Source organism: Danio rerio, chromosome 8 (genome assembly GCF_052040795.2).
Source record: "Danio rerio strain M-AB ecotype USA chromosome 8, GRCz13ab, whole genome shotgun sequence".
Classification (NCBI taxonomy): domain Eukaryota; kingdom Metazoa; phylum Chordata; class Actinopteri; order Cypriniformes; family Danionidae; genus Danio; species Danio rerio.
In genome coordinates this window covers 52,549,382-52,564,384 of record NC_141028.1, presented here as the reverse complement: position 1 = coordinate 52,564,384, position 15,003 = coordinate 52,549,382, and the positions used below count along the sequence as shown (strand labels likewise).

General features: G+C 39.3%; 1 protein-coding gene and 1 long non-coding RNA gene across 2 annotated transcripts in view; one reads left to right on the top strand and one right to left on the bottom strand.

Annotated features, from left to right (window-relative positions):
• Positions 1–15,003, bottom strand: part of grk5l (G protein-coupled receptor kinase 5 like) — a 785,510-nt gene that overhangs the window by 242,251 nt on the left and 528,256 nt on the right. The gene's annotated exons all lie outside the window — the stretch shown is intronic.
• On the top strand, positions 6,798–11,824 carry LOC147842841 (uncharacterized). The gene is made up of 3 exons (XR_015498573.1): positions 6,798–9,824; positions 10,501–11,380; positions 11,442–11,824. It is a non-coding gene; the product is annotated as an uncharacterized LOC147842841 (long non-coding RNA).

The window sequence follows — 15,003 nt, the reverse complement described above, 5'->3', positions numbered from 1 at the left end:
TATGCTAATCTATATTAACAAGCCACCAATAAAAACTAGGAAACACTTAAAGTTCTTAGGCTAAGTTACTGATGTTGCTCACGCCATGGAGCTTTGTTAACGTTAAAGTTTGTGAAAGCAGTTTCACAGACAGCACTTTGATATTAGACAGCGAGGGATTTTTTAAATTACAAAAAAAAATCAGTATTAGAGCTAGATAAATATGATCTGATGGCTGCCAACTCACTAGCCCTGCCATAACTTATTTATTGTAGCCTGTTCTTTTATTATGCCTATTTATCGTAGTTGTGACCCGCCCCTAATATACCCAACGCGTCAAATTTCAACGCCTCAGGCTCCTGTACAGATTCGACAGGGAATCCCTGCACATCTAAATATGACGCTAGAGGGGTACAGCGAGTGATTTTTAAAATAAAAAAATCAGTAGAATGTTATGACTGTCTGTGTCCACCAGATGCCACTGTAGTTCACCAGCAACTTCCAGCGAACTACAGTGGTGAAAGAACTACAAGTCCATACATTCCACTTGCAATACACCCGGTATCACTTAAACTGATTGGCCATTCATAGCTGTTCCCGTTCCCTGTTGATTTGCTGGACTATTTATACTACCATTCAACCATTGTTTGTGACTGCGTTGATTGTCTTTCCTGTCTTCAGTATCTAGTAAGTCTTGTATAGCGATTTTGTTATTTCCTTAGCCTTACTCCTGTTCCTGATCCTGAGTCGTAGTTTTTCATTTTTGTTGTTTATTTGTTACTTTGTTATTTTTTGAACGTAGGACACCTTGTTTTTCTGTTGCTGCACAATCTCTTAATAAAGACTGCATTTGGATCCTACACCTTTTGTTCCCGTTTCAACCCCTAATCGTGACAGAACGACGCAGTCATTATGGATCCAGCAGATGACGAGATCATGCTTTTAAAACAAGGTAACCACTCTATAGAGTGTTATATTAAGGAGTTTTTAGATCTGGCCCCGAACAGCACCTACAGTGATTTACTTTTAATGATGTTTTTCCGAGGAGGACTTTTAAAACCAGTCCGATCCTAAATGCCATCATATGAGGAGGACTGGAACCTCTATCGTTTCATAGAGCACGCGCTGTTGATATCTGGCTCTCCTCTCTTTATTACTCTGGAGGAGAGGAACTCTCAGGAGGGAGGCCTGAGAGATAATCAACAGCGAGGTTTGTTTTCGGGGCCAGCTGTTCGACCTATGGAGAGGAGGAGGAGGGCTAAATTGAAGCTGTGGGCTTATTCGCGTCGGGCTGTTCGAAGACCAAGACTTCTAGAACTTTGTGAAACCCCAGTGTCTGCTCCAGCCCCACAATGCCCGCCAGTGTCGGTTCCAGCCCCAGAACATGCTACTCCTTCTGCTGACAACACCCTTTCTCTTACTCAAATGACCAGACGGAGGAGGCGTAGGAAGAGGACTGCCCATGCCCCAGAGCGCCCGCCAGTGTCGGCTCCAGCCCCTGAGCGCCTGCCAGTGTCGGCTCCAGCCCCAGAGCACAGTACAGTGCCGGTTCCAGTTTGGCTCCTGGTTTTACTGGTGCCACCCAGACTACTGGCTGGATCATCCCTCCCGCTCCTCCCTGGTGGTCCTCCCCACTACTTATGACGGACCCTCCGGCTACACCCTGGTTTCCTGCTGGGGCACCTGACCCACTGAACCCACCCTGGACATTCACTCCTGTTCCTTCCTGGTCTCCTGTTCCTCCCTGGTCTGACCCTCCCATCCCTCCCCTTGCTCCTCCCATCCCTCCCCTTGCTCCTCCTCCGTTGATACTTTGTCACTTTGATTTTTGTATTTTTTGTCTGTCACTGCACAATATTCAACATTAAAACTGCACTTGGATCCTACACCCTTTTGTTCCTGTTTCAATCCGCCAAACGTGACATAGAAGAGCTAGATAAATATGTCCTGATGGCCACCATCTGACTAGCCCTGCCATGACTTATTTATTGTAGTCTGTTCTTTTTTTATGCCTATTTATCGTAGTTATGACCTGCTCTTAATATATCTAACTTGTCAAATTTTAACACCTCAGGCTCCTGTAGATTCTATAGGGAATCCCTGAACGTCTAAATATGACGCTGAAGTAGTACCCTGTTCGGCAAAATCTGACGCCGAGCGTTCCTGGCCAAGCGTCAATATAGGACGAGTTAGGAGTGAGAACATGTAGTTACTTTGCGTGTAATGAATGAATTAATTATATTATTTATTTGAAATATTAAGACAGAGAGATGTGTATCTGTGTCTGTTCAGCATCTAACAACAAAGCTGTGTTTTTAGTTTCTTAAAAAAAAAAGCAATGTAACTCCCTACTTACAGAGAAATATTATTTATCAATTCAGTAACTAAAGTATTTTTGCCTAAAAGGAGTGAGGCAGCATTGCATTTCTGTGTATAGATATAGAATGAGTTTTATTGCATATCTACCTGTGAAATTAACTTTTAAATAAATATTTTTGGTTTTCAGGTCCTCTTTGACTTTGTGGATTCACGTAATGAATCAACAGTTTTTCATCATCTGGGAAATTACATCAGCCTTGTCAATAATGTGCAATGCCTCTGGGACACTTCTCGAACACAACATAACTACTCCATTAAATATTTATGTTCAGCGGTTGCACATGGAGGATATGCAGGTGAAAATCATTCATGTATCTGACTGTCAACTTTTGGTTGTTTTGAATGCATTTTAGAAGCAAATTAAATGGTAAAAACCAAGTACTTCTGTAGCACTGTACAATAGTACAGTGTCTTATAAAAACAAACAATGAACAGTACTTTCACAGCATTTAATCTTGGAATAATCTGTTAACTTTAAGTTAACTAAAGTACTGATGTTCATTACTTATGTTCATCTTTGAAAACTGATTTTTTTTATTGAAATCTGAAAATGTTCTGTCCCTGACAGCCTACCAAATAACACATTTAAGGTCCAGAAAATAAGACATTGTTAAAACACTCTATTTGACTACAGTGGATCCACCTAAAAGTTACGAAGGGAGAATACTTTTTATGGGCAAAATAATAAAAATGACTTAATTAAACTATTAAACTATGAACACAGTGTAGCGCTTCTGGGTTGAATGTCACAACATTGTGTTTACTACATCAACTACGTAAAAGACCAACATGAAAGAGAAGAAATTGTTTATTTAATTTGTTATTTTTGGTGTGTTTTTGTTTTATTACACAAAAAAAGTATTCCTTTATAACATTATAGTGGAGTCAAATAGACTATTCTAACCATTTATTTAGTTCTGGGCCTTGAATTATGTTCAAAAACATTTACATTTACATTTAGCAGACGCTTTTATCCAAAGCGACTTACAAATGAGGACAAGGAAGCAATTTGCACAACTATAAGAGCAACAATGAATAAGTGCTATAGGCAAGTTTCAGGTCTGTAAAGTCTAAGAAGGAAAGTATTAGTAGTATTAGTATTTATTTTTTTTTTTTTTTGGGTACAGTTAGTGTGATATTCAGAGAGGTAATTGCAGATTAGTAAGTGAAGTGGAGACTAAATAGTTGAGTTTTTAGTCGTTTCTTGAAAATAGCGAGTGACTCTGCTGTTCTGATGCAGTTAGGGAGTTCATTCCACTAACTAGGCAGATTGAGCGTGAGCGAAAGTGATTTCTTCCCTCTTTGGGATGGAACCACGAGGCGACGTTCATTCACAGAACGCAAGTTTCTGGAGGGCACATAGATCTGCAGAAGTGAGAGCAGATAAGAAGGAGCAAGGCCAGAAGTCACTTTGTAGGCAAACATTAGAGCTTTGAATTTGATGCGAGCAGCAACTGGCAGCCAGTGCTAACGGACTAGCAGGGGAGTGACATGTGCTCGTTTAGGTTCATTGAAGACCACTCGTGCTGCTGCGTTCTGGAGTAGCTGAAGAGGCTTGATAGAGTTAGCTGGAAGCCCAGCTAGTAGAGAGTTGCAGTAATCCAGTTTGGAGAGAACAAGAGCTTGAACAAGGAGTTGAGCTGTATGTTCAGATAAAAAGGGTTGGATCTTTCTGATGTTATAGAGTGCGAATCAGCACGATCGAGCAGTTCTAGAAATGTGGTCAGAGAAGTTTAGTTGGTCATCAATCGTTACTCCAAGGCTTTTCACCATTTTGGATGCAGTAATGGTTGCCCCATCCATCTGGATTGAAAAGTTATGGTGTAGAGTCTGGTTGGCAGAAACTACAAGCATTTCCGTTTTTGCGAGGTTCAGCTGAAGATGATGATCTTTCATCCAGTGTGAAATATCCAACAGGCAGGCTGAGATGCGAGCTTTCAGATTTCATCAAAAATATCTTTGTGTTTTAAAGATGAAAGATTAACTACTTAATTGTAAAGGATACACTGGAGTTTTTTTTAAACTAACACTGCAACTTCACTATTATAGACTGTTTCTTCTACCACATCAGAGCTATCACTCTGCACTCTCGAGTTGCATCACCTCTGCATTCTCCAGTGAGATCACCTCGGTCTTCTCCAGTGGCATCATCATCAGCTGCAGTAGTCTCCAAACCAGAGTGAGTGGAGAATGATTCTATTTTAGATGACACATTGTTACATCGTTGACATTTTTAAATACACATGTAGAAATAAAAACTGACACATTGTTGTATTTTCTATTTTTAGTGTTGACCTTGATTCATTACTGCGTAACATGCAGAACAGAGTGGATTTCACATCAGCACCACCGTCAAATCAATATCACACATTTACATTTACATTTACATTTAGCAGACGCTTTTATCCAAAGCGACTTACAAGATAACATTTTGGCAAGTGCAATTTGTGCTTTTCAGTGCCATCGGTTTAACCAAGAGAAAAAACTGGATGTTGTTTTTAGAAATGCAGATGGTATTGGAGAGGGGGCAGCAGATGAGGGTGGTCCCACGAGAGAGTTTCTAACTTTGATAATAAAGGACTTTCATTCCTTTTAAATTTGTGATGGTCCTCACTGGCAGAAGACTCTTTCATGCAATTTGAAAGGTGATTTAGGTCCAAGGTTTCAAATGTGTAATTTATAATATATCATAATATAATATGGGATATATCAGCACAGCTGTAAATACAGTTTTTTTCAAGTGTGCAACCTGCACAAGACATTGAAGAGATAGTCGACTACGAGTTCAGAGAGAAGATGAAGGCGATACCATTTTTGCAATCCTTTTAAAAATGACTAATGCCCATATTAAAGACATTTTGTGCAGTTGGTAGTATAAACTCTATTTTAATCATGATTTTAGCAGTTGATACAGTAGTTTCTGCATTGTACATATGTGTAGATCAGCAGTAACACCTGAATGTTAAAAAACATCCGCCACCCCATGCACCATTGAATTTCTTTGTTTTAGTTATCCACACTTAACCTGCCTATTGTCAATATATTCTCCACTTTTTCCCTACATACTTTTTTATATTTTGTATCTTAATGTTCACCCTCACAGTTCATAAAAAGTACTGTTTTGATAGTTGCAGATTTAAGTTAATGCTGATGAAGAGAGAACTTGTCATGGATAGATTGAGATAGCTTTTAGATTCAATCAGCACAGAATGTTGATGATGCTAGGAAGGCCATTACAAGAGCTGCTAACAAACTGGCAATGTTGGGGTCACTTCGGCATATACAGACCTTAGAAGACAGAGATGATGTGGTAGCAGCAACAAACTTCTTGCTGGAGAGAAGGTTGAGGGATTTTGTGCAGCAGTGAGTTACTAAATAAATTAAATTTATATAAAGTAATTTCACGTGCTTATGATTTGTCACAGCAGGTCTCACATTAGCTAATCATGATCTCCTAATCATATGATTCCTAAGTTACAATAAATAACCAGTTTTTAGTCCACATTTATCTTCGTCTGGAAGATTGCTCTGCCTACGACTGTGCTTACCCATTACAAGCTACTAAACATATTTTCAGCTTTATATTAACCACCATTATCATTTGCTTTATCACCATCATTTCCTCCAACTATTCATCATTATTTTACACAAACTACAACATCATGAACAACAACACTACAACACCTAGGAAAACAACCAACAAACCAACATCCTGCAAAACAAACCCGATCTCATTGAAGCTCCTCCCGCAGCTCAACTCCTCACAGCACTGCCAGACTCTCAACCCGAGCTTGAGGCCGCCATCACAGGCAACCATATAACCCTTTCCACATCTAACTGACCTCTCCACCACAGATCTCCAGTTCCATCCACTTTAAAAATATCAAAATACTTCACCCACACCATCTTATGTCTCTGCCACCTCCTCCGTCCATCCGCCAAAGAGAGTTACTGTAATGGAAATCAGGTAACTGCTCGCCGAACTCAGAATCCACGCACCCAGATAGCTTAATAAACCAGAACTCCTCAACCTTTACCACACTGCAACATCGGACTCTCATCCTTCCTCAAGCCCTCCTGCTAGCCACACAGAGAAATAGTTCACGCTTCACTCCATATCCACAAGCCTCCCGCCCGCTACAAGGAAAGAGAAAATCAAAACAAAAACACTGCCAGCCACTCCTCCGCAAGACTGCAATACCAGGAAACCCGGCCACTTCAGATGACATCAAGCACTCTTACGCTTCAAGACCCCATTCAGGACATCCCTGCCTCTTCCCCTCTTACCCAATCTTACTCCACCCCCTTTTCCTGACCTTCCGCCCCCTCCAGCTCTCTTATCAGCCCTCATTTCCCTTCTACCTCTAATACTCCATTTCATTCTCGTACTTCTGCTCCTCCTGCCCCTCCCCAAAATCAAACTTTATTATTATTTTTTTACCCATCTCAAACTCTGCTTGCAACCAAATCCTTCCAGGTTCTGATATAGATTTTATTTAACTCCTCTCACCCATTGTACCTCCCGCAGCAGAACGCCAGGTTGATTTTGGCAAATTATCTGTCAACCTTAAACCTTCAGCCAGTAATCAATCCCGCATCCTATCCCTAGTAGAAATTTCCATTGCCTTCACCAGATTCACAGACATAATTTGTTCCGCATTCCCCCATAGGAGACGTGAGTTAAATGATTATATGGCAATCATTGCTGAGCTTCGCTCTCCTATAGGGGCACGCACTTCTACACTTATCAAAAATTATTCTCTGCCAAATGTGCCCTACACGTGACCCACTGGAACCAGTGTCCTTACTGCAGGGCTCTGGACACTGAGCTCCACAACCAAGTATTTTTAGGATGCTGCAATTTAACCTGCGCTGTCTGCCACTCCAGTCTGCACCCCACTACCTCCTGTCCTCTTATTACCCTCTCTGATCCCGCTAAACCATCTATCAAATCCACCAGCTACGATCCTCAAACCCCAGCTACAACTTTCCTTCTCTTCTGTCTGCTTGCCTCACACCCTACCTCCCTAGCCACAACATCTGCATGAATTTAAATATCAGTAGATGTAACAGAATGTTCTCCAAATTCCTCAACTTATGTTCTTACTGTGGTGGGGCCCACGCCAAAATTATTTGCCAGTCTTTAGAGCAAACAATAAAATTTTTTAAAAAGTATCTGTATTACCTGTGAATATTCCAAACCTTGCTCTAGAACTACGTTCTCACACTGATACTATATTCTATGATTTTCTCATTTTAGGTCTAACCCACCGATTCCACCTAGGTATCTCAGCTCTCTCTTCTCTCAGTCTCTTTTGTCCTAATCTGCAGTCTGCTATGACTGAACCTGAAACTGTTGATTATCTTATTTAAAAAAATAATCAACAATAACTTTATGATCGGATCATTCATGGCTCCTACCCTCAATGTCCCACGGATAAGCCTTATAGGCGTCGCAACTCGAACATTTTCTGGCAAAAAATATCTAATAATTAGGCCCAACACAATTCTGTTTTTCCTAGCATTAACAGCACTATTCCACTAAATGAATATTCACTTAACTACCACAACTTCATGCAAGCTATCTTTCTCATCAAAATAGCTGGTCTCAATGCCTGGCTAGCTAAAGAAGACATTTCATCTGCCGTTAAAATCTTGCCAATCCACCCAGATTTTTGGCATCTTTTTGGCATTCATTGGCGTTCCCAATTCTATTTTGCAGTCCGATTAACTTTTGGATGCAAAAATATTCGACAATGTCAGAAGCCTTGTGCTGGATTTTGTAAAATAATTACGAAATCCCACACATCATTCACCTTCTAGACGATTTACTCATAATTTCTCCGCCGTCTTCACCTCCAGCTAAACACCTAGCAATCACCCATCAGGTTTTTATTAATCTAGGAATTCCTTTCGCAGAGGAAAAAACTTCAGGACCCAGCAGTTTATTTGAATTTCTGGGCATTAACCTAGACTCACACAAATTCCAAGCTTCCCTCCCTAAAAAAAAAATCTACCGAATCATTTCCCTATCCCAAATATTCCTAGAAAAACAGCTATTCTTGGCCATCTCAGTTTTGCCATGCGGATTATTCCTTAAGGCCGTCCATTCATCACTCACCACCTCCAACTCTCCACTACAGTTCATGGTTTAGAAGAAACAATCCTTCTCTCTAAACCCAGTCACGAAGAACTAAGCTTATGGATCTCCTTTCTCAAGCAATGGAACAGCTGTTTCTTTTTCTACAGCGACTTAGTAGCATCCCCCATAGACATTAATTAATTCACAGACGCGTCCCTGTCAGTCGGTTTCGGAGATTTCTATAAAGGGCATTGGTTTGCCGCCACATGGAAACCCCAGTTGACTTCCATTCCAAAAACCAAAGTTCTTCAGCCCTCTTTGAACTCCACCCAATAGTTGCAGCAGCCATCCTGTGGGAAGATGAATGGTCCACATCAAGCATCTTCGTTCATTCCAATAATGAAGCTACTGTACACTGCATTAATAAAGGGCGTTCCCTCTCCCCTTCAATAATGTCGTTTATAAGATGGCTCACCTGGATATCTGCTAAAAAAACAATTTATCATGACTGCTAATACTGGTTGCAAAAATCAAATTTGACTTTCTCGTTTTTCTTTCCAGATATTCTGGCTATTGGCCCCGGAGGCAGACCCCCATTCAACGTCTGTCCCTCCGTATTTTCAGTGAAACCGGAAGTGATATTGCCATAAACCACCCCCTTTACAATCTCCACCAAACCTCCCTATCATCTTACAAGTAGTAGCCGCTAGAACCCTCCATTCATACCTTTTACACCCTCCCTCCTTTTAAACCGCTTTAAAAAACCCTACCATCCCGATACTCTCAACTTCCCTCTTAGCACCCAGTCACCACTAGAGCCCATTATCCATTTTCCTTATCTTGCCATATTATATCCATCACCCGGATATAGCTCCAGTCTCCTTGCACACTATAGTCCTCCCGCAGGAGCCTCTCTTTTTCCTCATCTTTCCATTTTATATCCAGCAGCTGGATATAGCTCCAGTTTCCTTGCTTAAGTAAAATACGCAGCTGCTGTCTGGAGCGATTAATTACTGCATTCTGATGAAAGTTTACTTACATATGTCTTGTTTTAGCTATTTTGGTCAGTTTAGAAACTTTGCCGTGTGAAAGCGAACCGCACCAAGAACATAGAGCAACAATGTAGCAATTTTAATCCCTGTTTTGGAACAAATACATTGATTAACAGGTGTGAAAGCACCATAAGACTTTGTTTTAAATCAACAATTTCAAACCTCAAAGATCATTAGTGTTTATTAAATGATATTTTATAAAAGTACTTTATAAGGTTTTGTTTATTCATCTGACAATATCAAAGAGTTAAAGACTGATACTAGGGATATAAAAGTGGCTAGCAACTCACAAACATTTGTATCTATTAGAATTAAGAAATCAATATTTTAGGGTGCTTTCACACCTACACTTTTGTTTCGGAACGTATCTCGTTTGCCCAGTTAGCGCGGTTCGATTGGCATATGTGAACAGGGCAATCGCGCTCTGTTCCGCGCCAAAGTAATCGCTCCGAGATCGCTTGAATGAGGTGGTCTCGGCTCGATTGAAACGAACCCTGGAGCGGTTCGATTGTAGTGAGAAAGCGATCCGATCCGAGCGCGGTTGTATCACTGTGTTTTATGGATATGTAATAGGCATATACGGCTATATGAAGAGAGAATTATGATTGGGGTGGGAAGTTTCGCGAGTCTCCGGATGCCCGCAAACGAGTGATGATCTCCCGGTAATCTCGCGTCTCCCTACAGGTCCTCAAATAGGCATCGTCGCGCACCCTTCTCACCCCTCCCCTCCGCATCTCTCCTCAGACACATCGCGCGCGCGCACCCTGTCAATCACCACCAAACCACCACTTCTCCTGACAGCTTAGCGGGACGCTGCAAAATAAACCCTGACACTGACCAATGTGAGGAGAGTTTACTCGCACGTGACTTGTTTAAGCTCTTTTGGTCCGATTAGAAACTTTGCAGTGTGAAAGCGAACCGCTCCAAGAGCAAAGAGCAACAATGTAACAATTGTAATCTCTGTTTCGGAACAACTGAATCGATTCACAGGTGTGAAAGCACCCTAAGTCTCAGGCCTACACAGGTGTTACATAATATTATTGAATATGATATTTTTAAACTATTTTTGTAAAAACTAATACTCTTACCCCCATTTTCACAGAAAAGGCTTAAGCCTAGTCACCGGACTACAATGTAAGTTTGAGCGGTTTCAACTGAATTAACATAGCACTGATTTGTAAATATATCAGTGCCTTTTTTGTCTCAAGATGCACACCAGTAATATTTTTTTCTAAGCATATTCATAAAAATTACTTAAATGTGCTAATTGAACTATGGCCTAAGGCTAGTCTAAGCCCTGTCTGTGAAACCGGGCCTTAGTTTTTTTAATGCTTTCCTTATTCAGTATTACTAGAGAGGTGTGTCCAACAGTTTTAAAAAATCAATTTAACTGAAAAGACCATAGCTTGTTAATGCTTAAATCTTTTTTTTTTTTTTTCAGATTCAAAGAAGGCCTGGAGTGTTTGCAGCTTCTGCAACATGTGGAAAAAACATTCTAGCCTCTTTCAAGAGGTTGTAATGTTCAAAGAGAAAAGGCACTTACGGCAGAGGACTTAGCTGAGCTTTTCATCCCGCAGCTGTCTCCAGTTGGCACCAAAAAAAGTTTAATAGAAAACAGGATAGTTTGTTTCTGGAAGGACTGGATTCAAGGTGTGTTTATTGGTTATATCATAGGTCTTCAACCTTGTTTCTGAGGACCCACTCTCCTGTAAAGTTTGTTTTCAACCGGCTTTATTGCACCTGCTTACAATTTTCAAGCAGTCTTGGGGAGCTTAATTGGCCACTATAGGTGTGTTTGATAAGGGTTGCAGATAAACTCTTTGGGATAATGAGTCCCCAGGAACAGGGTTGAAGACCACTTGGTTATATTATACATAGTTTACAATCAGTAACATCAAACAATTGTTATGTGCTTTCTTTCCTCCAATGTTTTTTTAAAAAGTTGCCAGCCACCCCCAGTGTTTTTAATGATTTTCATCTAGTTTTCCTGACCCCCACAATATCTTATTGCAGGAATATCTGCACAAAAAATATTTCAAATTAAAAACCAGATGTTCTGCTTTTACACAAAAAAAAACTCACTCTAGCTCAGGGGTGGGCAAACTCGGTCCTGGAGGGCCGGTGTCCTGCACAGTTTAACTCCAACCCTAATCAAACACACCTGCTTATAGATTTCTTGTGATCTTAAAGACACTGATTAGCATGTTCAGGTGTGTTTGACTAGTTTTGGAACAAAACTCTGCAGGGACACCGGCCCTCGAGGTTCAAGTTTGCCCATCCCTGCTCTAGACTCATGCATTTCATGCATTGTTATAGGTGTGGTTATAATCACATACATAAAAAAAATAAATAAAATGAAAAATTGTTCTTTATTTCTTTGATGATTGTGATTATATATTATTAGTTCATGACATTATAAGTCTATAGATTGCTATAGAAACAGTTGACTGTTCAAACCTAAATATATATATATGGCTGATTCCAGCGTTATGGACGTGACATTTGCAGAAAAAAAATGAAACGTATATACTCGGAGAATGTATATGTTAACAGTATATTGAAATATCTGTTTATATTTTTATTACCCCTTAACCATGGAGTTTAGGCATCAAAAAAATATCAGTCTATGCAGGTGTTTTATATTTAAAATGACGGCAAAATGAATGCGTTACGGACGTGACAAAAAAAAGAGTTTTGTGAGTTGACATACTTGGTTAAAATTCTGTGAATAAAAATGCAGAAGCCAAAAATATATATAACAGTCAAAAGGATAAGGGTTGGCTCTGCATGGGACATTTAGAATTCATTTTATTTAGTTTTTCATTTTTGCATTAATGAGGGAAAACTATCGTTACGGACGTGACTTGTCTTCGTTACGGACATGGCTGCTCTGAAATTGACAGTTGACACATTATGAAAATCAGATAAATGCTTTCAAAACTTGACAAAAGACCTATTTGTGGATATCTGTTGGGTGTGTAAACCAATAAACTTAACCTCTGAGACATCTGAATGGTAAGGTTGCACAATTAGTCAAACTTAAATAGATATCACCTTGTTATATTTAATTCCTATTATGGCATGTGTGTTGTTAAAGGTTAACGCACGTTCGAATGTTCAAAACTCAATTCGGAAACAGTGGTGCATGCTAACATGGTGCTTTTATTCTCTGAATAATATAGAATTGATAATAAACATAATCAGCTATAATAGGCCTATGTTAACGGGCTCCTTTCCAGACAAACTTGAATTGAATCATTGCCCGACTGTTAGTGCGCAAGACCGTGTCTACCATGTCTACGTGTCTACGAAGTTTATTTTAGTTTATTCTAGTTAATGTGTTAGTCGATTGAATAAATAGTTTAATTTGTCCACTCGCGCTTGCTTTCTTTTTCTCGTCGGCAGTCACTTCAGGACAGGTTGAAAAAATTTAAACAGAGGACCAGGATGAGAGAGAAAACTTTATTATGAAAGGTTTTGTGAAAAATAGCCATTAATTGCAGGCATGTACGATGGATGACTATAATGTTTATATTTTTAGGCTATAGTTTATAACCGATTGTGTAAAATATTGAATGACATTACAGCTGCAGGTGCTATCGATTTACTAACAAATTAAATACTCCTATAGTTAAAGCTTAGATCAATAACAAGATTTTATTCTTATTTTGCCGCCTGTAAAATAATTTTAATAAGCACTCAAGTACATTTGCCGGGTGCTGGAAATCTTTGAAAATGTTTTCATTTTAATGTAGGCTATAGCCTATTTTCCAGCTTTGAAAGTGCTTAGATTTTGGATAAAGGGCTTGGAAAATTAATTATGTCGCTATGATAATTTATCTTTATAAATAGTTATTTAATTAATAAAATAAAAAAAAACATATTTATGCTCTGCATGAAATGAAAACTCCGCTGTGGCCTGTGCAAGTGCCTGCAGCCTGACCCACGGCGTGCGCATTTTGAGCAATGGGAAAAGACCAAATGCATGGAGGTTATTGATTTTGCGCCCTGCATGCGCGCCTCGCGTTTTGCCATTGCCCGCTTTGTGAGCTCCAGAGGAAAAGCATGTTACCTCAGTGGCGTCTTTCATTCTTCAATCAAATGAAAGCAGAGGCGGGGTTTCCTTTGAGGTGACAAAGTGTGTTGTCAAGATACGGCGAACTTTTTAATAACGGAGTAGAGACTTGTGGTCGCTCTAAGTCATCCAAAGTTGTATGACTTTACAAATCTTGAATTTCATAATATTATTTTAAAAATTAAATTATGACAACATTGACAGCAACACTAGCGCACAATAGACCAGCTGATTCAGTTGTTACCAATAGTGACATACAAAAGAGCACCGTGATCCTTTTTTTCTTGTCAATATAAAATGCATTGCGGAGCGCCTCACGTCTCTGGAATGAAAAAGCGCGTTCGTTGTGATCGGCCTCTATGAGCAACACATATTTGTTAACTCGCAGAACAGTAACACGTACGTGCAAACACACGTGCTTACAGATGTATTTTGCCAAAGAAGCAAAATGAAAGAAGGATATTCTGGCCACAGTTTGACACAGGAGTTGACACAGGAGTTGACGAACCAGGGCTGATGCTGGTCGTCTGTGCTGCCTGGAGCCGCGTCATAATCTCAACTAGGTATATTGATGATTTAGTGCAGACTAACCAACAAACCAATTTTTTTCCATTTGGAAAATAACAGTTATTATAAGTTCTTATATACATTTTTAAATAGCCTACATAGCCTAATCTACAAATCAAACAAAGCCAAATATTTTAGGATAATTTCGCACCAAACTGATGCTTTCATTTTACAACTTATAAAACATGTATGCAAATTAATACAGTATCACATGTAAATAACAAAATTGTTATATCCTTAGCCTATATTTAACAAAAAGTATAGGTTCAAAGCATGGTTCATTGTCATTATCTTTCACTATACTCAGCGCGCGCACATGAACCGCAAGTAAGACAGAGGAAATAGGCTAATAAATCATAATTAAGACATAATCTTTAAACTAATGACTTCTATTAAAATGTTGACAGGTTTTGTAATATTATAACAGCGGAGCATTAATTGAATGCATTTTTTTCCGTAAAGCAATCTATTTGAGCTAGCCTAATATTTTTTAATTGACGGAAGAAAAAAACACGATTGGACAAACAGTCAATGCCGATTCTTAAAAAGCATTCAATGTTTTCGTTTTGTAATCTTAATTTGTCATTTAAGTAAAAAGGTTTAGAGCAGGATTTATTTTATTATTTTTGTTAGTTTATTCAGTTTTTCTGTGCTGCTAAAAAACACTGCAGGTGCGTGAAGATGCTCCTTCTGTATGCTGTTCGCATGTTAAAATAACCTAAATCAGCATTTTAAAATGCAATATTTAATGTGTCAGACAAAATAGGCACGTCAATTTTTTTTATTAAATAATATTTTGATATTAATCTGTTAACGGTTAATATTCGCTTAACGAGCGGTTGTTGGTTGGCAAAATGAATCGAAATCAG